The 27176-nt window shown below is 37.7% G+C and overlaps 1 pseudogene across 1 annotated transcript in view; it reads left to right on the forward strand.

The window, feature by feature from the left end:
* The window catches only part of LOC146460960 (uncharacterized), an 89887-nt pseudogene extending 63854 nt beyond the window's left edge, over positions 1 to 26033 (forward strand). The window contains exons 3-4 of the transcript XR_014857507.1: positions 22521 to 25447; positions 25826 to 26033. The product of XR_014857507.1 is annotated as an uncharacterized LOC146460960 (transcript). The remainder of the gene's footprint in view (positions 1 to 22520; positions 25448 to 25825) is intronic.
* Positions 26034 to 27176: the final 1143 nt, after the last annotated feature.

Below are 27176 nucleotides of genomic sequence, written 5' to 3' on the forward strand. Positions count from 1 at the left end.
TTTCTCTTCAATACCGGAGAGCCTCGAGTTTGTTGTTTCGAAGCAATTTTTTGCATCCTTGCTCGTGGTGTTGATCGGACGCGTCTTCTTCATCCGTTTGAGAGCTACGCTCCCTTGTTCGTTTCCTGCTTCTTTCCGCGGCTTCCTTTTTCTTCGATGGTTCGTCAGGCATTTCAAATGGATAACAAATATATTTTAACTACCGTTGAGGCTGCGAAAACGAAAAGATACTACGAGCACATTTTCGGCGTGACCGCCATCTTTCGTGCCTCGTCCCAGTCTCTTACGTTTTAAAGGTTACTATATTTCGGCTGGCCAAACCAGCCTTCTTCAGGTATAATGAAAATTTACATTGCGACATACGATTATATAACAAATATTTGCTCAATAGCGGAACTACATAAAACTAAAGTGATTGACAGTATAAAATATGAAGCAAATGAAATAACAATAATAACAAAAAATAAAAAAATAATGAAAGGAAAAAAGCTAGTAAATTTTTAAAGTTTTAAAATAGGCCACCTACGGCTCAGCGTGGAAACAAGGCTGAGATTTACATTGCTCATAACTATCGATAATTGCAACCAAACTTGCTCAGATTTATTGTGGGATGATATCTAACATGACAATAGTCATATTAATAGTTAACAAGGTGGACTTATCAACTTATCAACGAGAAAACTAGAAAATACCTCATACAAACTGACGTAAAACCAGGGCGCTTCTACATACCAGATTCCGTTTACGGATTCTCCTAAAAAAACGCACCCTCGACATTCACTAAGCGCACGTGATCCTGTAAATATATTTGATTTATTCTTTTGAAATTTTTCACACGACTCCTATGAAGAGCATTTTTATGATAAGATTTCGTGTTCTTAAATAAAGATTGATGATGATTTTCAGCCAACTGACGTGCTCTCATACAAAGTTAACCTCGCTTTACGGACGCTGGTCATCTGCGCTGCGCCGTATAAATTGTACTATATTCATGTCCCGGTCTGGCTGATACCCAAAAATGAAAACGTCAGTGCAGCGTCACAGACTATTTTACATGATAGCGTTGTCAGTTGCGTTTGATGCACTGAGAAAACATTAATTTTAGTGCAAAACTATTTACATATGTACCGCCTGGTCACAAAATTGGGCCGCCACACGGCTGCGACAACGAGCAAGAAATGAGAAGAAAGAAAACCACTTGAGAAGGGTATTTGAATGGGTCGAATAAGCATATAAGGTATCTTTGTAAACACCGTTCTCGGTCGCTTTAAAATTGTATGCTTTAGTCTATGTATCGAGAAAAAACGTGTCCGTGACGTTTTTTCTGAGAGACACCCTGATAATACGGACACGATAATACGGACACTTTTAATCTTTAACTTATGAACCGTCAGTTTATTTTATTTTATTGTAGCCCTGGCCATCATATCATTATCATGCGGGAGGGTGGGGGGGGGGGGGGGGGGGCAGGGGGAGATTAAATGGAGACTGTTTATTCCACTTTTCAAATTAATGGTGGACTGAATCTTTATGCAGTGGATAAAAATGAATTTTTTTACATGAATGGAAGTCCCTCGGAATGAAGTAATTAGCAAAGAAGACTGATCTGAAAACATTTCAGACTATCCTGGAAACGGCGGGGGAAGGGTACTAAATAAAGTATCACAGGGGGGAGGGGTGGATGTAAAACTCAGACGGCTGAATACTACATAAACCGGTGTAACTTTATTTTCGTCCTGCACTGGAATTCGAACGCATCAAACTTGTTGAGGTTGAAGTCTTGGCGAAGGCCAAGAACGGTAAGGTGATGATGTGATGAGTTGATGAAGGTGATGGTTCAACTGAAGCAAGAAATAACAAAAGTGATCAGCAGGAAAAAGGAACGAAATGACAACTGGCAAACTTGGAACTTACCAATGTTTCCAGAACAAGGCAAGAACGAATTGAGCGTATTGTAGGACGAAACGGTCTTGAAAAATCAATTTAAACTTGAACGTTGAAAAGGAGAAAATTGTGACAAGTTGATTGAGGCGCAAAGCCCTAAAGTACAAGCCAACGTGTGACTAAAGTATGCAGCGCCCGGGGAATGCGCGATTGAGCATAATAAGCAATACGTACGCGAAAAATCTAAACTAAACCATTGTCCCCTGACGTTGAACTTTATGGCACTGGCACCTCAATACCTCAAAGGTAGAGAAAAAGATTCCCTGCATTGCCCAGTGCTGTGTTGTATTACTATGCATACTAAACCTTTCCGTTGTAGTTTCTGTCAGAATTTCTGCCCATTTTCTGCAACCCTTTCTCTATGTTTGGATTTAACTGCTACTCTTCCGGTTCACATTCTATTTTTGCGACCCCTGACAATATTCAAATTTCAAATTTCGCTACCGTTTCGGTTTCAAAGGTACTGAGCCCTTTGGGCCGAGTTTCAAATATTTTCCACTAATTGGGGTACTCCTCCACCCTCCCTTCCACAAGCAGTCTCAAAAAGGAAGGTCTCCCGCCAAAAAGTTGCAGTTTTACAGCCCATAGGTTGGCTCATTTACCATAACTTCAAAAATTCATTACACTTCTCTGAATCTGACTCAATCAAATACTCGGATTTTAAAAACAGGAAAATACGAATCAAACTTTAAAATAGTAAATATGCCAGTACATTAAATAGAAAAATAGTCTGTTACTGATCAAAGTAGCTGTAAGATTTATTTTGTAACAAAATTATTCTTAAATTATTTCATTGTCGACATTGTGACATTTCCCAGTTTATAAAATGTTTCAGCGACACGATCAAATGTCATCTTCAGTTATGGAAGTGTACGTTAGCACTCCATTCTAAAACCAATTTACAAAATGTACTATAATGACTCCCCACCCTGTATGTCTGGATATAATGCAAAATCACAAGCAAATCACGAGTTTTTAGTTAGATAATGTCAATAATTAGGTACATTATTAGCTATAAATTTTTATTTAAACTAGATTAGACCTTACATTGTAAATTTTTAAGTCTTGTTTTGCAATTTATTCTTTATTTATTTATTTACACACGACCCCACAAGCTGCAAAGCTTAAAAACTTATCGTGTTTAAATAAAGGTTATTTACTTACTAACTTCATTACAATTTGTGTGCTTACAGATTTTTAAACAGAATGATTAGCTAGTGTAAAAACAATCAGGCGCACCCAACCGTTCCCTTCGATGGAAATCTGTTTGGATGACCTTAACAGCGTTAAAAATTAGTTCGTAAAGAAAATCCACAGGTGTCTGCGGCAAAATATCACTTCAAAATTTCCATACACTGAAAAAATAATTTATTTCCTTTTGGAACCTTTCTGCGTTTTCTGCAGTTTCCAGTTGTCAATTTACGTTTAATACTTTATTACATAACCTTATTACCTGAACGGGTAACTTACAATCAGCCACTTTTTTTTTATATTACCATTTTGCACGCATGCAATAAAATAACTAAAAATTGCCAGTTACAAATCACGGTACAAAAGAAATTATTCCTGTCATAGTTGTACTATTAGCGACATGTTACGTCGTAAACAATGCTCTACTGGTTTCATGATGCAGCGAAAGTCCTGGATTTTCAGTTTTTAAGGCGAGAAATTTAACCTCAAAGCAAGTCACTTCTTTATTAGCAACAACAGTGAATAGACCAACAGTACGAGGTAAGTACAACTATAAAACCTTATTTTGTTGGGCTTCTGAATGGCCTGTACATTTTACATTAGAGGGACATTTAGTGTACATTTTGTTTTTCATCAGACCACCGTTTACTTTCTAATGTAATAAAAGTGTCTAACGCAACGAAAAGGCGAAAGAAAGAAATTGTGTAATGCGCTTCATAAACTAAACTGATCAAACTGGCTTAATACACGGTGAAACGTCGTAAGCACTACTAATTTCAATCAGAGCACGCAAAATTTTGGCCGGTTGTCGTGTTACTGAAAGTAGGCTTCAGAAAAAAGGAGACGCGAGGAGAAATAATAAAGATTTTCTCATTGCTTGGACAACGAACAAAAACTTAGACAACACCGATCCACGTTTAAAGTTCACGTTATAAGAAAACATGTTTTGACACATTCGAATGCCATCTTCAGGTATGGGAATGTATAAGTTACAATTTGTGTGCTTATAGATTTTTGTAAACGGCGTGATAAGTATAGAAAGAATCAGGCGCAACCAAAGGTTCATTTCGATGGAAATATGTTAGGATGACCTTAATCGCCCCAGGGATCACTAAAAATCTACCGTTTTCTTCTTCAATATGTCAACGCAAAATGCCCATACACTGGAAAAATAACCTTTTTTTTATCTTCCGGTGTACGTTTTCCGCAGTTTCCAGTTGTCAGTTTACGTTTCATAATCCATCACATAACCTTATTACCTGAATGAGTAACTTACAATTCGCCATTTTAGTTACCATTTTGTAGCACGCATGCAATAACAGTTTTAAATCATGGTACAAATAAACTATCATTAACTATTTCTGACACAAATACGACATCTTAAACATGTAATGCTCAACTGTTTTCATAATACAGAGCAAGTCGAGGATTTTCAGTTTTTAGGGCCTAGAAACTTGGAAGCATGTTACTTCCGTTTATCTGCGACAGCAGTCAAACGACCAACTTAAGCGGTCCTCGTGGATCTGTCCCTTGGTGATACCGGTTTTTCCATGAAATGGTTAAAATTTATATCATATTTCAGACCAAACCGAATTAAAAGCCGCCATACCCTTTGGCGCCGAACAAACCTATATAGCTTGTATACGGGATTACCCCCTCCCAACGGAGGGAAATTTTATTTCAAATTTGTGTTAGCAGAGTCTACAACATGAGTAAAGCAATCCACAGAATATTAAATTTTGTTCGTTTCTCATATTGAAAGTTGGAGCTGTCGTTTAATTTCTAAAAATATAGTTCTACTTATCAAAGGCAATATTAATTTGTAGTTGCAGCAGTGATTTGGGTCGTCTGCTTGCTTGGAAAAGCTTGAAAATTAACACGGATCACGCTATTGTTTTTCTCTTAATAATCATTGTTTGCACTCTCACCAAACTAGTCTCAGTTGTCAAAATGAAAAAAAAATTGTTTTTACAGATGAGGCCCTGTAAATGACTCACTCAGTGGTCGCTTTAGAAATTTAAAGCGTGTATCAAATTTTTTTTTTATTCCTTGCACTCGATTTTTTTTTGTTCTTGTGCTATGACGTTTAAGCAATTTTTTAAACCGTTTATAAGAGATGTTATATTTGTACCTTTTTAAAGACATATTTGTTTAAGCTAAAACAGATTGGTCTGTTCGGATAATAGTAATTACCTGAAATTTTAACTTGCGAAAATTTGCTAGCAGTTTTTGCAGGTTTTACCATAATCATGACCGATGTTTTTACGCAATTTTGACGACATATTTGCCCCTTCGAAAACGAAAGGAAATAGTTTTTTCAGTGTTAGAAAATTGAAGCAGGAACTTTTTGTGATATGTACGGTATATAAATGGATATTTCTAAGGAACAGATATAGCTCCAATATAACCTCGTATCATATATTTTATCTGCTGTTATCAAATCTGCTTTTATTGTTATTGTATTTCTTAAATTGTTGCACATTGTAAGAGCATTGAGATTTTTATGTAATGCACCATAAATAAATTATTATTATTATTATTATTATTATTATTATTATTATTACTATTATTATTATTATTAGTGTTTATATACGTGTATTTATAAATACAACAGTATTTTGTGTTCGTGATTTTTATTTAGTTCGTGTCTGTATTTGTCTCCTTTTTGTTTCCAGTTGTTTTGGTTTCTTGTTTTTTTCTAATTGCCCGTTTTGAAGTTCATAAAAGGACTGGGTCCTAGTTCATACATTGTCCAAATTGAGTCAAATGAAGAAATGAATTCCTTTAAAAGAAAGATTACATTAGTGAGTTTACCATGAAGGTTAAGTCATGGTGCATTTTGTAGTATCCAGGCTGTGACCTGTCAAAGGTCGCCCAAATTCCATACTAAAATGTCTCTTATTTTGAGATGGCGTCCCCCAAATCCACTGATATAAAGTTTCTAATTAATTTTTCCGATCTTTGAAACCCTTCTACATGGTTATGATCTAGCAACAGAATCACAATCTTGGTAAACTGTGATGCATGGACTCAAATTTCTGATTAAATTTCTGATTAAATAAAACGTTAAAAGCTCGTTCCCGCTCTTCTTTTAAACTCCGGAGCGGGCAATTACTTGATCATTCTAAGCAATAAGCTTATGACAACTTTCTGACTCATTCAACTAATTCAGGTAGCCTCTAAAGATATTTTGGATGTCGTGATATAGCATTAAACGTAAACTGACGACTGGAAACTGAAAACCCACTAGAAAAGTTCCGTATACTGTTTCTGATTTAGTAATGAAAGATGGCGGATGTCACCCGAATCTTCTTCAGTGATTAAGTTTTCTGCAGTCTCCAATTATCAGTTTACGTTTAAACCCTATCACATAGCCATGTTATCTGGATGAGTATCTTAAAATCTGCTACTCTTTGAGTTGCCATCCTACTGTTACAGTTGCCATCTTGTAGTACGTATAATTTATGTAATAAAATAATTATACTGTAAGTTGTAAATCGCGGTATTATTGTTGTATTATTTGTGCCACATGACGTCGAAAACAATTCTCATCTGTTTTCATAATTCAGAGCAAGTCCTGGATTTTCAGGTTTTTTTTATGGAGAGAACTGAGTTTAAACCAAATCACTTCTTTATCTGCAACAGCAGTGAACAGACCAAAGGCGCCTTATTTTGTTAGTCTGAGTCTACCGAATAGCCTATATAATTTCAGGGCTGCAACTGAGAACAGTTCAAGAACATTTCAGCAAAATACTGTGTTCCCCAGTCACTTTGTGGCCTTTTTTTATGTATTTGTGTGAGCTAATTAGTTTTGCTTGAGTTGAAATTTGAGTTGCAGAAAGTTTTAGGAAACGGAACTGGATTTATTTCCCGAATCCGCTGTTGCATTGCTGGCTTTACGTAGCCGGAAAATGCTAGCTGGCGACATTTTGTATTTTTGTCGTCAGTGCCCATCCTTAAACAAAAGAAGTTAGTTTTCCAACGAAACGACAAACTTTGACCTGAGATTCTGCCAAAGAAACCGTACTTTAGATTATCTTACGAACTAAATTCAGAGGCTAAAAAGGCGCTCTGGAACAAATATTATGAAACGATGGGTACCCTTGTAATTAGTTTAACAGTTTTACATCATGATTAGAAGCCAGAAAAAGCTCCGTCATTAATTTGTTAAATTCAGTGGACTGTTGTTTGCTTTCTAGAGTTATATTGTTGTTGTAACCTAGTAAGCCAATTTCAAAAAATATAACTTTTCGGTAAAATGTTTAGTTTTTGTTCCGACGGAATCATTTTCGGACACCTAATCTTCCGTCAACTGAACATTTTTGCGATTTATAGAGTATGACGTGGTAAATAATATTCAACTTTTTGGTTTCAGAGAAAGTTCCCGTTTTTACTCTCCAAGGCGAAAAATTTTGAACCAAGAAACTCCGTTTCCTTCAGCAGTGAATACAGCAAAAGAGCGAGGTTAGTAAAATTAATTTAATTAGAAGGAAATCGATAACCCGACGGTTGCGATAAACTCGATCGTCTGTTTAGTTTATCGCACCACTGGTTATTGTCAGACTGTATGACGTTGTAAAATAAGTATTCAATTTTTTTTGGTTTCAGAGAAAGTTCCCGTTGTTATTCCTTATGAAATTTTGAACTACGCCGAAACTCCCGTTTCCAGTCAATAGCAGTGAATACACCAAAAGAGTGAGGTTAGTAATTAGTAATAATTTATTTTGTTAGGTTAAATGGACTATAATTTATTTCTCCAGACCGATTGACAGCGCATTAGTTACGGCAAACTCGATCGTTTACTTAGTTTATTGCACCGCTGTTTGGTTGCTTGCTAGTGTAATTTCACTGTTAACCGTGAAAAGGTGAAAGAAGGAAAAAACTGTTTATGTGTTTCACCAACCGAATCCAACTTTAAATTTGCCACAAAAAAGGAACACAATGAAGACCCATTTACACGACTTTAGCCAGGCTGCATAAATTTTGGTCATATAAACACAGGTGGCCCAACCTCTCCGTTTTGCGTTGACCTTTGTAACGTAAACACCAGCGTCACGTAATTTGAGCATCAAGATGACTATTGTGTAATAGCGATATTATAAGGGTTTCATGAAAGGGAAAAAAAATTATCGAATTTGAAGGCATGATTAGGAACGATTTTTCAATAAAAATTTGTCAGCTGAACTCTTTCGAAGTTGCTTTTGTGTCCTGTGTGGGTTGAGGCGAATCCGTCGAGTTTCAGTTTCAACAGCTTCTCTCTATATCAGTATATGTATAGAGAGAAGCCGCTGGAAGCCAAATGAAGCCATGTGACTGACTGACTCAGTGGTCATTTTAAAGAGCGTCTACCAAAAAAATTGTCATTTTTTCTCCTTGTACTCCTCGATTTTTTGTTTGCCCCTGTGCTATAATGTTTCAGCAACTATTCAAGATGTTAATTAACATAACAGTTATATTTGAGCGCTTTTAAAGTCATATTTATTTTAAAGCTAATACAGATTGGTCTTTTTGGATGTCCTGTAGTTAACTATTAAAAATGTGCTAGCAGTTTTTGCAGGTTTTACTAAAATGCTAGGTGGTGTTTTTTCGCAATTTTAACGACATATTTGCCCCTTCGAAAACGAAAGGAATTAGTCTTTTCAGTGTTACGAAAATTTGAGCAGATTTTTTAAAGACCATTCGAACAGATATGCACCCAAAAAAAAATTATACTTTTATACATGAATTATAAATACAATAGTGTTATGTGTTTGTGTTTTTTATTTGTTTCGACTGTGTGTCTATGTATCTTTTTTGGTTTCCTCCTGTTTTGGTTTATTTGTTTTTCAAATACTCATTCTAGCCAGAAGTCTTATGACAACTTTCTTACTCATTCAACTGGTTTAGCTTCTAAAGATATTTTGCATTTCTTAATATAGCAATAAATGTAAAGTGACAACTGGAAACTGAAAACGCGAGCAGGAAGTTCCATATGACATCCGCCACTGAACTGAGTCTAGACCCACCCAGCTAGACCATTGAGCTGTTATCTCCTGTGTTTTTCCATCATTCTATGGCCTTTTTAACCTGTTTGTGTAAGATAATTCAGTTTAATCTGTTCAGGTGCTTTAGCTGAAATTGAAGCTGAAACGAAATCTACGAACTGTTACTGGCTTTACGAAAATGCCAGCTGACCTTATTTTGAACTTTTAGCGAGATATAATTGCCCATCCTAAAATAAAAGGAATAAGTTTTCTAGTGTAATGAAACTTTGGAAATGATACCTCGCCAAAGAAACCGCTTTAGATTTTCTTTCAAACTAAATTTGAAGGCGATTACGACCTTCTGAACAGATATTATGAACTTTTGGGGATTACCCATACAAATTTAGAAATAAAAAATTACCGGTTACGATTAGAAGGACATTTGATGTGTGTTTACGACAAACTCCGTCATATATTAAGTTTATTTGATAGCTGATTGCTTTCTTGTGTTATGTTATTGTTTACCGAGAAAGGGCGAAAGAAGTATAACTATTCGGACGGTAAAGTATTCAGAAGTTCAGACATTCTCAAGCATTTTTTTTTCTCCGAACATTTTTGGTGATTAGAGCATGATTTACAAGATACATTTAACGTTTCTGGTTTCACAGAAAGTCCCCGTTTTCACTCTTTAACTTAGAAAAGAAATTTCGGCGAAGAAACTCCCTTTCCTTCAATAACAGTGAATAAACCAAAACAGCGAGTATAGTAAAATTAAAACCTTTTTTTTTTTGTTAAGCTAAATGGACAATAAAAACAATTAACAGGACATTAACAGGGCAGCAATTACGACAAACTCAATTGGTTTTTAGTTTATCGCACCGATGATTGCTTTTCAGTGTCATTTCATTGTTTACCGTAAAAAGTTTAAAGGAGGAAAAACGCGCGGAGATTAAAAGGCTTAGAAAGAGTGTGGGCGTACAGTCCATCACTGAAAACTCTGATTAAAGGCTTGTTTACTTTTCTTTCTTTTATAAAGCGCGTTTAGTCTGAAATTTGCATACAAATATAAATTAAGGCATGACACATAGCAATAGCATAGATTGACTATCGGCATGGAAAACGAAAGAAACAAATATATTGTAAATACATCATAACAACAGACAAACTTTGAATTTGTACACAGTACAACTCCATGAAAATGTTCTATGAACTCCATGTTGTTGTTCTATTATCTACGAAGTTATAAGAAATGTTGTAGTAGTTGCTGTCTTCTGCTTTCTTGCTCCTCTCCATGCTCCCTATAAGCTCCCCGTCATCTTCAACGAGAAGATCGTCATTATGTAGGAGATCAGCCCCTTCATTGTTACAAATAGTATGCAGATGTTGTGAGGTATAACTTCACATTGGACAAGTTAAGGAGCTGTTCTGATGCTTCTGAGCCTTATTCCTGTTTGGAGAGAGTAAAATCTCTTTTTAATCACACCGTAGGCTTTCTCCATTATGTTCCTGCTTTTCTTGTGCGCCTCATTAAACCTCAGTTGAGCACTCGCACATCCCCTCTGAAAGGGGGGATCAGCCAGTCATTGCAGGGTTAGGCGAAGCCCCCTACGACTCCTGCTGCTGCAAAAAGGCCTTCGTTCATGTTCTTCAAATGCATCCCACATTAAGAACTCGTAAGTCATGCCACCTCACAGGGCATCACGGCTGCTACAGAAATAAATTTTGTAATCTAATACCATAGCCACATTCAGAGATTTTGTATGAAGCTCATTAAGGTGTGCATCTTCATCATCAGACGGGGGATTAACAGAGCGTGGGTTCCATCTGCGCAGCCAGCAACAAAGGGGAACGTACCCGGCTATGTTCCGAAATTTTGCTGCGATGCTAAGGGTTTACTCTGGCCAACGCACTAACTCGCGCCTTACATTTGCCCAACATTCATTCAACAATATTTAAAGCTGAACGGATGTTGGACAGATGTTAGATGAACGGAGTGTTCAATGAAAATGTTGAATTGATGTTGATTGAAAGTTTAAACTAATTTAAATTTGATTCAGCACACTTTCAACAAACTTTCAACATTTTTTTACGCTTTCAACAATGTTGAACGACCTGTTCAACTTTGAACAGGTCGTTCAACATTGTCGACCTTGTCAACATTGTCGAAGAGGTCGACCTGTTCGTGTCCACGACACGAGTGTGTTACACGATTAAAAGAGTTAATTTTGTGCCAAGGAAGTGAAGAAACACTATCAATTGCTGTCTTGCCGTAAGCATCCTGTTTATTTGGTTTTATGATCAAGCTGTTGGCCCACGGCTGAAAGTAAATACTTGAATGCTTCGACAGGAAGACGATATTTCTTCCGGAATTCACGTGGATTTTCAATGCCAAACAACCGTCTTTCCTCAATATTTCTTTCTTCATTTTCTGCCGAATACGTCTGTGTCTTAATAGTTCTAAAAAGTTGTTCTTCGCCCGACGAGGACATATCAAAATTTTGAAATTAAATACCCTTCCTAGTCGTAAGTTAAGAATATAAGTGGCTTTTGGCTTGTAGTTTGCACTTGTAATTTACAAGTTGTACGTTTGTAAAGATAAGTGTCGGACTGCTCTAAAACGTTTAGTGGACACATACCAATTGCAAATTCTACAGGTGTAGCACTACACCTGTAATTACAAGTCAGAGTCGTGTAACAACGACTTGTAATGATGTTTATTGAACTCACTTTCTCGTGCGGCTTGATGAAATGACCCCAGTGTAAGATGTTTATGGTAATTGTAATAGCATTCTGTAGGCTTACTGTGTTCACTATGAGCGTTTTAACAACAACAACAACAACAACAACAACAAGGTTTATTACCAAATTAAAAAATTAACAAAGTTAAACTTAATTTACAATATAATATATAATATTAATACAAAAGAGGTAACATTTACTCAGAATCTGTAGTCCTTAGTTGTGCTCATTTAGGATATACCTTAAGGTTCATTAAATTCTAGGTTTTTTTTTTATGCCGGCATTTAGAAATGAGTTCAGATCTCTTGTTCAAAAGCGGTTGTCTTGTCGGCTTTAACTATGTAAAATTAAAAAAAAAATTGAGAGAAAACGAGTAACGGGAAATACAATTGGACAGGTAAAACAAAAGCAAAAGAGAAAGAGAAAAATTTACTGAAGAAAAAAAAATCATGCCAGAGATTATTTTAATATTGCAGCGTGAACCACTTTTAATTTATTCACATTCTCTCATGCATTGATCAGAAGCTCCAAGCACGCGATAGGCATGCGCCGCTACAAACCAAAAACCAGGGCGCAGAAAAGAATTGGCGGTGAAACGCCCACTCAGCTCTTGAGCGATGTGAGCTGCGGAGAGTGACTGAGTCGAGAGCGCTCGAGAACGTCCACTGTTCAAAAGATGGCGGCAAAGGAAGTTTGAGGTCTGATGCAAAAACGGGCTTGTTACAAGAGAACGGTGAAACATTTCAACTTACTTTTTGTGAACGGAACATTTCAATAGGCTATTAAAGCAGAAGGTAATAAAGACTAGTTTTTAGAGACAAAATCAGAAACGATTTTTACTTGAAATAATTCGCTTCTTTCAAAACGTATTCCTTTTCATGTCGGAGCGTGAGAATAAAATGTTTATTCCCAGCGACCTAAAGCAGCTGAAAGCCTACGTTCTTGCCTATGTATAGAACAACTTCATCTCTTTCACCTACTTGAATTTTGCCCCGACCTTTTTTGACCTTTTCTTAGTTAGAGGTCAAAGAAGTCAGTACGGTCAGGACGCAGTTGGTCACTCTAGCGCCAGTCAGGGTTTCAAAACAGTGAGCTACAAGACTCGAAACGAAGACAGTTTATTTTTAATTGCAGATCTTTAAGTTTATCGATAGATTTATAGCAATTACGGACGACATCATTTAAATCTTTAACAAATGTTGCCAGGCTATCTACAGCAGCGCTATCATTGTCAATTTTGGACAGTATTTCTCAAGCGAATCTGGACGCGCTTTCTTCACAACTCGATGATTATCTCTGGAGAACGGATAAAACTTCCTTTACCTCAAAAGGTTGAGCTTCTTTGAACATGGCATCTTCTAGTACTTCGTCATCTACATCGTCTTTGAGACTAAGGTCCATTTCATGATTTGCAGATCTTCTAGCTCGTCCGCACGGATCCGCAGCAATCTCCGTGGTTAGCTGTTCAGAGCGGAAAAACGCAAAAAGCATGCGCGAACTCTGCGTGACGGCTGGGAACCAAAAGTTTCAAAAATGGCGGCAATTTTAATTTTCATATTACAGTTGAACCTCTCTACAACGGCCACCTTGGGGACAGAGGAAAGTGGCCGTTGTGGAGAGGTGGCCGTTATGGGGAGGTAAGGGTGTAAAATGACTCCTATTTTTCGGGAAGTACAACATGTTTATTGTGCCAAGTTCATGCTTACTGTAGCCTATAACGGCAATCCAATCTTAAATAATACATATATAGACAAAATACACAATAAAACGTAAATAATGTTTTCAATCAAAATGTTGACAAGACGAAATGAGGAAAGTTCGCAACATTTGCTATATTATTGTAGACAATTAATGCTTACCGCAGCATATAAATGGAACACAATCAAAATACGTATATCATTAAAATGGATACAGAAACGTAATGTTCCGAAGACAAATGTCGATTACTACATCAGTTTATAAAAAACGGTTTTTACAGAAAGAACTGTACTGGCCGTTGTCGAGAGGTTATTTTGGCAGTTGGGGACGCCCTTTAGTGGCCGTTGCCGTTGTAGAGAGGTGGCCGTTGTAGAGAGGTTTAAACAAGAGCTAATGTATGGACTGTCCGCCGGGACAAAAAATTGTGGCCGTTGTAGAGAGGTGGCCGTTGTGGAGAGGTGGCCGTTAGTGGAGGTTCGACTGTATCAACAATTTACTATGCTACCGCAGATAGCTAGGTAAGTAGCGATAATTATCCCACACAAGAAGATAGCTGCAGATGTAACCTTGCGGTGGTTTGATTTTCTTAGGGCTTCTTAGACTTTAAGAAAGATCTTCAAACCTTCATTGTTCCCGCGGCGTGTACACAAATCGCCTCTACGTGTCTGTAATTGTCATGGACCTTTTTACAAAAAGCGACTATATAAGCAAACCCCTTAATATTTAAGGGCGAGAGCTCAACCCTGAGTAGAAGAATAGTTAATCGTTAATTCCTGAGTTTGCCAAAAGTATATAATTGTTTGCCAGAGTGGATTTTTAATTTTTTCGCAAGGATCTATATATCGGTGTCGAGGGAACAATTTCATGCGATGCGTCTACTACTTTCGATCTGTTAGTATATTGTACTGTTTTATTTCCTTTAGTTTAGCTAATGTCTCTTCAATATATTGTATATTTCTTTTTGTCTTTCACTGTCCGCCACGATTAGCTTTCGCTACTTGCGGTTCAGTGTAATTAGCGAAAAGTTGATCATGATAAACAAAATAAAAAAAGTTTGCTTTTGACACGCTGTGTGTGCATCTATCTAGTAGGCTCAGGTCAATTACACAACTGATGTGTAACAATATTTATCTGCACAGGTCAACTGAAGGCAGGAAAAATATCTTTAGTTACGGAAACTTCGCAAATAATCCCTTTTGTCACTCTGCTTAGCGGGGATTTTGAATTTGTTTCGCAAAGCCTTCCGTGGTCGCACTCTTGCCATCATTCACTCGTCGCGCAATTTTGTTTTAGAAACAAAAAAAATAAATATGCTCACTGCATCCAGTGAGCAGAGGTTGACCAGCTGCAACTTTTTAAATAGAATTTTATTTCAATTTTAGTTGTGCTGACGCCAAATATGAATTGTCTTGTAATCAGATGAGAAACATAGAGAATTAAATAGAGATGAAGCTCGTGTAGCATAGTTACAAAAGAAGTGTCCCTTTGCTGTGTTTGTAGTCATGTACCGGAACCTGTACCGCAAATCCAGTTTTCGTTCTTGTCCTTACACGGTGTTGGTAAACTGACCGGTCCGATTTTATAGCATATTCGATGAAATTGGACAAAACGTAGATGGTAAAATGTATTTTTACCACAAAAGCCACTGCTCAACAATACAGAATCGAACCGAACGGCAGCGTTTTCAATTCACTTGCGCCCGCGAACGGATATGCGCAGAAAAATTGCGCAGAACGTTTTTCCGCTATGAAGGTTAGCTGCCATCTTTGTTTTTCATTCTATTCTCTCGACCCAGTCTCTCTCCGCATCACTCATCGCCCAAGAGCTGAGCTGCCGCTGTACGTGTATTTATTTTACACATTGTAAATATTTTGTATTCGGAAGACAAATTAAGAAAGAAATAAAACAGTAACGGGAAAAACTTTGGCTTAACGAAGAAAACAGACAAAAGAAGCCAAAAATGAAATCAAACTGTTATTTTCATAATATTAACCGAGTCAAGGTGAAAGTTAAGATGAAAAAATCACATGACCAAAATTAAACAAGACTCTTTCCACAAGATGACTGTTTTTGTTCGGCCTACAGCTCTGTTTCACCAAAAAAGATTGCTGGGTTAACCATGTAAGGGAGAAGAAAGGGCCGTCGTCGGATCCTGAACTAATCTCGTACCCAGATCTCCCACGGTCAGGCGGAGGGGAGTAAAGTTCAATTTGAGGCCCGGAATACGGGCCTGCCCATCATCCTTTGTCCACCGTGCTGCTCGTAACTGTGATCATTCCTGGTGAGGTTTTCGCTTTCGAGGGTGCTCTTCGGAACGTTCTGCGGTCGAGAGGACAACAAAACTTGAAACTTAAACCAAAACGAAAAAGGCAACAGGAGAGATTGCAATCAACAAGCGCGGTAAATCACTTTTTTACTAAGATTAGTTCCTACCCTTTGTGACCATCTAGACCATCTTTGTAATGAAAACTGTTCCAAGAACAAATCCATCGTAATTGTGCTTTCTCCACTCAAGATCAACGTGCTTATCGACGATCAATTAAAAAGACTTAAGTCAACCGGAGTAAGCTGTACCAGTTTTCGCCTTAGATGGTAACTGTATTGAAGATACTGTAATTTACAGGCAGGGAAATGTCACATAATTTTTGTGCACCCCAAGGTAAAGGTAGCAACAGACAGTGCAGAGAGTTTTTGTTGTCGAAGCTTTATCAGAAAAATTTTGTGGTCGTTGTGGTAGATGAGGCACAATAGAGTTACTGATTGGCATCTTGGTGTTAAATTTCGCATTGGAAAGTCAAATGGTTCATGTCATATTTTCATTTGCAAAGTTTCAGAAATTGTGGTCTACCAGTGATACGTAAAAATTATTTTTTCTCTTTGTAGTCTTTCAGCTGATTTGGTCACACAAATTCTCCTTCTTCCATAAGTTAATGGTTTAAATTTCCAAACCAAATGGATTGTGTAAATGCGGCAGGTTTCTTTCACAGGCCAAAGGACACAACTCAAGGTCACTGTAATAATATAATTTTATATGAACCAGCTAAACAGGGCCTCCTCCTACCTACAACAACTGTCCACTCCTATAACACCAGAAATTCTGCCAAGCTTAATTTCCACCGACCACAAGTTAGAACTAACATAGGCAAATTTACTTTTAAGTACTCTGCTTCTGTCATATGGGAAACTGTCCCCATGGCATTGAAAAAAACAAAAACTTTTAACAGGTTAAGAAACTTTATAAGGCCCACCTGATCTCTTGTCAATCAAATAATATATGTTCTGTTAAGTTTAATGATCAAATATAATAGTATGTAACTATCTAATAATAATAATAGAGTTAAAAATAATAATAATAATAATAATAATAATAATAATAATAATAATAATTGTCTGCTTATACTTTGATCTTTGTTGTCGCTGCTGTTGCTGCTGATGATGTGTTGTCCTTTTCCTTTCTTTTTGTTTGTTGTTGTTGTTGTTTGTTTGTATGTTGTTTTTTTGCTTTTTTTTGTTTTTATTTATTTATTGTTTTGTTCTTCTTTTATTAAGCTTGTCCTGTTTAGATTTCTTGCTCGGTTCAGTATATCTCGAACATACCTTAATTTACACAAATGTAATTCTCTCTTGTACATCCTAGGCTCTACAAACATTTCCTACATTTTCTAATATCTCAATAAAGCTCAGTGTCGTTTCTTTGTTTACTTAAAAGTAGGTGGTGGTCAGCTAGAAAGCCTTTGCTACTTTGACCACCACACACATTTTATAATTTGTACTGTATTTATTTTTATCTTGTAATCATTTGTTGTAATACTTTTCTTTCTATGTTAATGTTGTGTAAATAGTGTGAAAAAAATGAACCATGAACCATCCTAGCCCTAAAACCATGCTACTGTCTTGGTTATATACCAGCAAACCAGAAAGACCTGTCCGTGTAAATGGTAGGCGCCCAATTATGTCCAACATTAAAATACCGAGTACACCCTTGCTGTTTTAAAGGGGGTTTTTTTTCTCAAAAATGGAAGTTTGAATTTCTTTTGGGAAATGGAGGTACCACATCTGGATTTGGGATCTGAAGAATGTTTGGTTACTTGCAACATGTGAGCAAACAGAGCAAGTCCCTATGAGTTTTCCATTAGAGTTTTATTTGGTAGTGATGAGCTTTCCATTTCAGTGGTTCTTGATTCACCTTTATCACATAACACTTGAAAAGTTTTCACCTGAAATTTATGTTAAGTTTAGGGAACATGCCCCCTCGACTGCTTCTTTGATGACAAGTTAATAAAGGTTATAATTTTACACATAGGAGTCCACAGACTCGAAAATTAGAACCACATAATACACAAGTCCAATAATATTTGACTCTTGATATGAAGAACAAAGGTCATTATCTGCATTTGATTTGCAAGGCACAATGAGCTGCTTAAATAATCATTGTTGTACTGAGCATTGCATTATTTGTACATGCATAGAGGATGATACACTAAGAATAATACAATCAGTATCAAAATTTCTCCTAATATTTATCAATACACAATCAAGGAGAGGTCATGAGATCACCAGTGGTGAAATTCCTTGATATTTCAACAACCTCCCTATAATGCTACTATGAAAAATGGACATGTAGAGACCAGTAAGGAGAAACTGTATGTTGACACTGAGGCTTAAAGGTTAAAAGCTAATAAATACAGAGCCATATTGTTGGTGATTATCGCAGCTTCTTTTATGCTTCGTCCTTCCACCACCCCATGCGTCAAAAAGGGCTTAGTTACTTGAGAATCCCTTTTTATTCAGCCTTCTCATTATCCATTTTCTGGTAATTATATTGTCTTATTCTAATGGAAAGAATAACAACATCCCAGTGAATGACTAAAGTTTTTTCTTAATTAATTGCATCTTTGTTCAGGGGGCACAACTTCAGAGTACAGCAAACGAGGAACACTTTCCTCAGTATTCCCTACAGCGAAGATTGTTGTCATGACAACAACAGCAACAGAAAAACAACCAAACTACAATCATACAAAGCTTGAATATGAAAGATTTATGGAGTACTACAAAGGCCCTCCTATCTTAACACAAAGTAATGTTGACCAGTTTGATTACATATTTTCGCCCATAGCAGATGAACTTATCACCACCAATGTCAAAAATTAAGCCTGTCAGCCTATTATTTACTCATCATTAGTACTGTGTGGATTTGGGGGTGCCTTTTTGGGTGGAAAGCTTGGGGATCACCAGTTCTACCTTACTCCCCAAATTCCTCAAAATGCACTTTTGGCTCAGTCTCATTCTCTACAGACTGACAATGAATATTATTTGCCACAATCTTTGGGAATGGGGTTTGATTCTCATTGTGTTGGAAGGATAATAATTTATTCATTTTGGTCTTCCGCAAACCATGGAAAGTTTTTTCCAAGAAAGTGGAAGAGATGGGAAGCCTGCTACATCAAAACTTTAACAACAATCATATTGGTGCAAATATTGAAGAAATGCAACCCATCATGACAGATTAGTGTAAATACCCCAGAAATCTGTGCAGGGGAAAATTTTTGCTTATAACCACTTTGGTTTTGGCTTTTGTGTGAGAAATGCAGCTGTTGTGATATCTGTTGTCCGAAATGACTGTCATTGCTCTTTATTATGTGTTGAGCTGTGTCCAGCTGTTTTAGCCCTTGAAGATATTCACATCACTCATAGGAACTTTAGGAACTTGCTTCTCCCTAGAAATCAGGTGGAAGAAATTAAGGCAGAGTTAACAAGAAATAAAGGAGAAACTGAGGCCAGTGATAACTATTTGTATCAGAGAATGTGCTAAGGATTAACAATGGAAGTAGTAAATGAAGTGTGTTTAGTACTTCAAGGACTCCATACTAATGATAAAATAATGGAGAAATTCCCCTATCTTGAAGAAAAGAATAATGGCAAAAAGATTCTAAAAACTATAAGTGATGTCAAATCCAAAGAGGCATGTCCTCCTTTTAAAACTACTTCTTTTCTAAAGCCTATCACAAGCATAGACCTGCAAAACATTAGGTGGTGCAGACATGTAAACCAATGTCCCCATTTTTATTTTAGAGGAAGGCTAGTTTTATATTTTGGATCCAAATTTTTTTTAACTCAGTAGGTGGGAGAGAGGGGATAAAATTAAACTAACTACACTTACATAAAGAGCCCTAATCGGTTCAGACAAGGTGTTCTCTGTTGTAGTACGGGTTTCATTACTATTATTTTGGCGGTCATAAGTCGGACATTTTTCATTTCTCTTAGCTGAGGGGTGGGAGGGATATTGATCTCACCAGCAGATGAATAATAATATTGTGTTGACACTCTATCAATTTCTCCAAAGTCCTATGAGAGATGTTGTATGGATCTTGAAGGAATAAGCACACTGGTCTGAAAGGACTAATATTATATTATGAAGTCTCTTACTCAAAGTCCAGTTCAATTTATAGAAGGAAAATAGTCTTTTAGCAGAAGACAAAAACTGAAAATATGCTAGCAAATGCGGCGCGCGTGTTCAGGAACTCAAGGTAAAGTATTTTGGGGAAATTAATTTGCGTTTACTAAATAAATAATCATTTTAAAAAAAATCATTTTTTGTCAAAAAATACCAAAAAAAAAATATATGACCTACCGCCATTTTATCCCCAAAAGTAAAGCAAGCTTATATCCATCGTGTTGGAAACTTGTGTAATTTGGCAAGGCCGTTTGAGCGTTACTGCAAACTCTTTTCGGCTAAAGTCGCTGTTGTCTTCCGAAAAAACAATTTCTCACTGTTCTCTCCCCACACAAAGGGCGTGTATATATTAAAACGTCGCATGACAATCTTAATCGGAGCGAAAACTTTTCCGTGTTTTTGTTTCTTCCCCGAACTAAGCGAAAACCAAACACAGAAGGAAAGAGCCAATCACAGAGCAGATTAGAATGGGGCATTCTTAATTCTGGTAACCAACCAGAAATGGCGTTGTATCGAACTTTACCAGATCTCACATTTCGACATTCCCGAACCGACGACTGAGATCGGGGTACGAGATTAATCCTGAACGTGCTACTGAGGCAAAATTAATGTTATTTTATTTTAAACAAGAATTACGATGCTATGGTGCAACTTGTCACAGGGCTCGTGTACAAATATGTTGTCGTAATTAATAACAGTAGTTGTCGAACAGACAAACAGTCACGCAAACTTAAAACAATGTTTATACTTCTTCCGTAACCACGCAATATTAACCCTGTAGAGAGCTCTAAAGGCTCCCTTGTTTTCAGTTGTAGTTGCTGGTGTGGCTATGTTCTGTGCTAAACAAATCTATGCTATACAAGAGGAAGAAAACCTCTGAGCGTACCTTCCATGACAATCCCCGTGATCGAGGAATTGGCAACGTGATATTTTTGGCGCGAAGATATCTTCGATTCCTTTCCACGTGACCAACGCTAGCAACATATCTTTACTTTTTCATTTCCTATTTTCCTTGTTTTTTCGTTGTCGAATTTTATTTCGCTCTACTCGTTTCCTCTTTCTTTTGACATTTTTTTATTTTATTACTTTCTCTAACCTGTGGAATTTTTTTTGCCGTTGCTCGTTTTCTCGTCACTCCGTTACTCGTTACTCTGTTTAGTTACACCCGTACTCACAAGAATTTGGGAATTAATTTTCACTACTCGGTCTTTATGGCTGGTTTTCGACGTACAGCTATTTATGATGTGCCGTCTATTAATGAGGAATTTTCTCGTGTACTGTCGTTTTGTTTCTCCCGCTGTTTTTCAGTATTATTTGGTCTCTTTTATCATGCTCTATCCTGCTGTTTTTCCCGTTAGTCTTCGTGATATTTCGGCTGTCTCTCGTGCTCTCAGTGGCTCTCTATCACGATGAACTTTGCTTATTCGTCGCCTGCTTTATTGGTTTTTTTTCTATCTCTCTGTTTCACTTCTTTATCACATATGTAGACATATTCAATGAATGCATAAATTAACTGTGTATTTTGTTGTCTTCAAAATTTCTTTTTGTGTTTCTAAAACGCAGTTGGCCATGCAACAGCCCGCGAACTGACTGGTAGACAGTGACGTCATAACCAAAACCAAAATTTCTCGCATCGATATGTTACCATACCTTCTTACCCATGGAGTTCCACGCGTGCGCTTTCGGCCTTAGGGGCTCCACTATAATCACGAAATAATCACCACAGTACTTAAATGAATTCTTGGCCAGTCGCCAGATACGCATGAAGACAAATTGGGAATGCTTAAAATGAGACGTTGTTTTGTAATGTACCATTTGCAGTGATCAAGTTACTATTAAAAACGATTATTCAAGCTCTTTCAACGATTGATTATATAGTACTAATTACCATCGGGGTAGTGACGGTGGTAGCTTTCTGCTAAAAAATTTCACCCTTGACATTTGGAGATTTGTTCATAATACTGTGCAAATGCCTGGGGATAACGAGATTCCTCCTCACACCGCCACCACCACCACCACCCGGATGACCGGTGATACGTGCATTACATTTCTTTATAACTCTTGCTTCTTGAAATCAATACATCATTTCACTTATTGTTTTCTCTCTGTAGTTTGTAGAAACGACAATTATGGGCAGCACTAAAAGAGTTGTACAAGTTATCAATACTGCTAAACATGTGGCCAATTTCCTTTTCAAAACCGGTCGTACTCTCAAAGCCATCGAATTATCCAAGGAACGCTTGATTCTTCTCAATAACATCCAAATGACGAGTGGCTTTGCTCCTATCAGTGACCACACAAGTGCGATAGAAAGCGACAGGACGCACAGCCAGTGTGATGAAAAAGACAATGACGCAATGCAAGTATTTAAACAGGGGAATTCGTATCTAAACCAAGGTATGCATCAAAAATCAAAAGATCTTTACTTGAAAGCACTCAGCATCGCAATAGAATGTGGTCACAAACACGAAGAAGCAGCATGTTACGCAAACCTGGGAATTGTGTTTCAATGTCTCTGTGAATATGCCAAGGCTGACAAATATCTTCAGAAAGCACTTCAGATCAACAGAGAAGTTGGTGACAAACACAGAGAATCATCATGTTACGGACTACTGGGAATTGTGTTCGAATCTCTCGGTGAATGTGTCAAGGCGGAAGAATATCTTCAAAAAGCATTTCAAATCAAAAGAGAAATTGGTGAGAAAAACGGAGAATCAGCATGTTACATAACCCTGGGAAATGTGTTTCGATGTCTAGGTAAATATGTCAAGGCGGAAGAATATCATCAGAAAGCACTTCAGATCAGCAGAGAAATTGGTGACAAAGAAGGAGAATCAACAAGTTACGCAAACCTGGGAAATGTGTTTCAATCTCTCGGTGAATATGTCAAGGCGGAAGAATATAACCAGAAAGCACTTCAGATCAAAAGAGAAATTGGCGACAAACACGGAGAATCAACATGTTACATTAACCTGGGAAATGTGTTTCAATCTCTCGGTGAATATGTCAAGGCGGAAGAATATAACCAGAAAGCACTTCAGATCGAAAGAGAAATTGGCGACAAAAACGGAGAATCAGCATGTTACATTAACCTGGGAAATGTGTTTGAATCTCTCGGTGAATATGTCAAGGCAGAAGAATATAACCAGAAAGCACTTCACATCAAAAGAGAAATTGGCGACAAAAACGGAGAATCAGCATGTTACGTAAACCTGGGAAATGTGTTTCGATGTCTCGGTGAATATGTCAAGGCGGAAGAATATCTTCAGAAAGCACTTCAGATCAGCAGAGAAATTGGCGACAAAAACGGAGAATCAGCATGTTACGCAAACCTGGGAAATGTGTTTCGATGTCTCGGTGAATATGTCAAGGCGGAAGAATATAACCAGAAAGCACTTCAGATCAAAAGAGAAATTGGTGACAAAGACGGAGAATCAACATGTTACATAAACCTGGGAAATGTGTTTGAATCTGTCGGTGAATATGTCAAGGCAGAAGAATATCTTCAGAAAGCACTTCAGATCAAAAGAGAAATTGGCGACAAAAAAGGAGAATCAGCATGTTACGTAAACCTGGGAAATGTGTTTGAATCTCTCTGCGGTGAATATGTCAAGGCGGAAGAATATTATCAGAAAGCACTTCAGATCAAAAGAGAAATTGGCGACAAACACGGAGAATCAACATGTTACATAAACCTGGGAAATGTGTTTGAATCTCTCGGTGAATATGTCAAGGCGGAAGAATATTATCAGAAAGCTCTTCAGATCAGCAGAGAAATCGGTGACAAAGACGGAGAATCAACATGCTACTTTAACCTTGGAAATATTCTTTCTTATAGAGGTCAATATTTGAAGGGTAAACATTATCACGAAAAGGCACTTGCACTTGGTTACGAGACTGGACGAATTGATCTTCAGCTTAACAGTCACCTTGCACTTGCATCAGACACTTTGTCTTTGAGTGGAAACACAGGCGATGCTGTTTCCAGTCTCCTTGAAGGCATTGAAAAGTGTGAGGAAATGAGAATTCATTTAAGAGCCAATGATCAATTCAAGATTTCTTTTTTAGACAAGAACGCTCATGCATACAAACGCCTCAGCCGTTTGTTTTTGATGACTGGGAAATTTCGTGAAGCACTTTGCGCGCAAGAACTCGGACGGGCTAGAGCCCTGGCAGACTTAATGTCAGCTCAGTACTCTGTGGAACAACAAACATCAGTGAATCCACGTTCGTGGTTTAACATTGAAAGGACTCAGACAAAAGAAAGTAACTGTTCTTGTTTATACATTTCCTGTAACCACCACCAATTATTACTGTGGGTTATTAAGCCAAACAAAACCATTCATTTTCGACTTAAAGACGTGAACGACCATTTTGGAAACAAAAAGGAAAGCAGGCCTGTAGATAAAATTTTCAATGACATCATCTTCAGGAAATTTTATTTCCAGCTCACTCAAGCGCACTGCGAAGATCGATCACTGTTTCCTTCAAACATTGCTCACGTGAAACAGGGGTCTCCTTTGGGGGATGACGAACCCGCAGTTTTACGTCCAGTAGAAGAAGACGGAGACGACGAAAGCCAGTATATTGATCCACCGAATCTCTCTCAGTGTTACAAAGTGATTATCGGTCCTGTTGCCAACTTGCTTGTGGAGCCTGAAATCATCATTGTTCCTGATAACGTCCTATGCAAAGTTCCATTTTCCGCGTTTAAGGATGAAAATGGGAAGTATTTATCCGACACTTTTAGGATCCGCATTGCTCCTTCTTTGACAACTCTCAGGCTGATTCAGGAAAGTCCAGAAGATTATCACAGTCAGACCGGTGTACTGATAGTGGGTGAGCCCAAGATTGGTCAGGTGTTTCACAAGGGACGTCGTGAGAAATTATGTCCATTGCCTGGCGCAAAAGAGGAAGCAGAGATGGTTGCACGACTGCTGGGAGCTCAGCCGTTGCTAGGAGAACACGCAACTAAGCAGGCAGTTCTTCAGCGAATACACTCAGTAGGTCTGATACATTTCGCTGCCCACGGTGACGCCGAAAGAGGAGAAATTGCTCTTGCTGCTCCACGCTCTTTTGAAGGGATTCCACAAGAAGAACACTACCTATTGACAATGGCTGAAATTTCTCAAGTTCGTCTAAGAGCCAAACTGGTAGTCCTTAGCTGCTGTCACAGTGCACGTGGACAGATTAGATCAGAGGGAGTTGTTGGAATAGCCCGCGCCTTCTTAGGCTCCGGTGCACGTTCCGTTTTGGTTGCTTTATGGGCCATAGAGGACCTGGCAACAAAGCAGTTCATGAGTCGCTTCTACGAGCACCTGGTCCATGGTGAAAGTGCCAGTGAATCTCTTCACCAGACCATGAAGTGGATGAGAGATTACGGCTTTTCAGAAGTGAGACAATGGGCGCCTTTTATGTTGATTGGAGATAACGTGACATTTGATTTTGGAAAGTAAAGGTCACTTTAGAGCGATTATTTGACATTAAAATAATTTCAGAAAAAGCTAATATGTCTTTTGAGAGGCTTTTTGTTCTTGACTAAACAGAGGAATGGATGGGGAATTCTCTTGTCTGAAGGGAACTTATTTCTTTTCCCTGTTTTTATTATTAACCTTGCCTATATCCGCACCGTATTGGGGAGTCAGGGTTGGTCCAGTAGTAAGAGAAATTACCTTTCGTTCCGTGTCTCGGAGAATATGGACAGAATCATTGCTGTAATATCTATGATAACGCATTCGTTTTACTGAGTTACTAACCCGTGCGCGTAGACCTCGGGTTGACTTCCAAGCATATAATCCAGCGCCTTGCCTGAAAATAGTCTTGCTTTTATTCATAGATGCCTTACCAAGACCGGGGAGGAGCTGGCAATTCGGTGCTTTCCTTTAAGCAGAGTCGTGATAATAGAGATTTGACCAAAGGAAAACTGAGTAAGCTGTGCGGATTGAAAGCATCAAGGGATAAAGGCTTGAGGGATCCATTGGTGCTTGATCGCTGTCCTTCCTTCCACTTGGTTCCGGTTTTTGTTGTACATCTGTTTGTAGATGTTAATAGAGGGAAAGTATCACGCAAATTTGCTGTCATTTCAAAAACCCCAAAAATGTTTGTCCGTCAGCAGAAACATAAAATAATTGTCTAGTTTGTTATAAATCACCCCAGTGCAAAACAACTGTCGATTAGTGCCTCTGGCCAGAGACAGAGTAGGCCGGTATGGATTGAAACTTGAAAAATATTAGGCTAATATTTTTCAAGTTCTCTCATTTTTGGTTCCAGAATGCTCTAGAAGAGATCACGAGTTGTTCCTTTCAAGAATTGAGTTGATGTCTTTCCCCTCGTCATTCTAGAATTATTTGGCAGCTGATTAAAGGTCTTATTTCATCATTTTTTACAAAAGATGCCAAAAAAACCCCCATCATACTTCCCCTACAAGGCCTTTGTTATTTTAAAGTACGGAATGACTGCGTTGACTGACTGCAGCTCCACCACTGATTAAGCGCCTTCCCCGAGTAAACACCTGACACGAGAGCAAAGATTCAAAAGAATCACCTTCAAATAAGCGCTACATTCTTCAAAAATCTTATATGAAGCCTTTGAGCGAAAACTGTACAACTATACAGCTCGTTTTAAACCCAGCGGTAGTCAATCGATCGAAATCAATATCAGAAATCAATCGATACAATTGATGTCAATCGATATCGATCACAGATTGCTATCGATTGATATCGATATCGATCTTCGATAAAGATCGATTGATACTGATTGCTATCTACGATCGGTTAATCGATTGATTATACCTCAGTTGTTAAACCTACTGCGAAGTAGACAGTCATGAGGACAGCTTTTGTTCTGTTTGTGAAGTTTTAAGTAAGTGCGTCTTTCGCAAAAATACCCCTCAAGTAAGCAGTGCATCAAAATGTGGATCAGTTTAACTAAAATGAATCAGCGCCACTAGCCTGCGTTCAGTCCTAATTTCAACAGCGCTCTTATTTCCTCTAATTGCTCGCTCGTTCAATTAGGCTTTAATTTTCGTTTCCAATTTCTCGTGAAAATGGTTTACCAAGGAAAACGAAAATTGGGCTTGATCCCTGGTTAGCTTTAATGTAGGACAAACCAAGGAACTAGCTAGGTTAATGTAAACGACAAAATGGCACTTTGGTTGGCCTCTTGGATTAAAAACTATGATTTTTATT

Source organism: Pavona decussata, unplaced genomic scaffold, assembly GCF_977016875.1.
Source record: "Pavona decussata unplaced genomic scaffold, jaPavDecu1.1 SCAFFOLD_202, whole genome shotgun sequence".
Taxonomy (NCBI): Eukaryota; Metazoa; Cnidaria; class Anthozoa; order Scleractinia; family Agariciidae; genus Pavona; species Pavona decussata.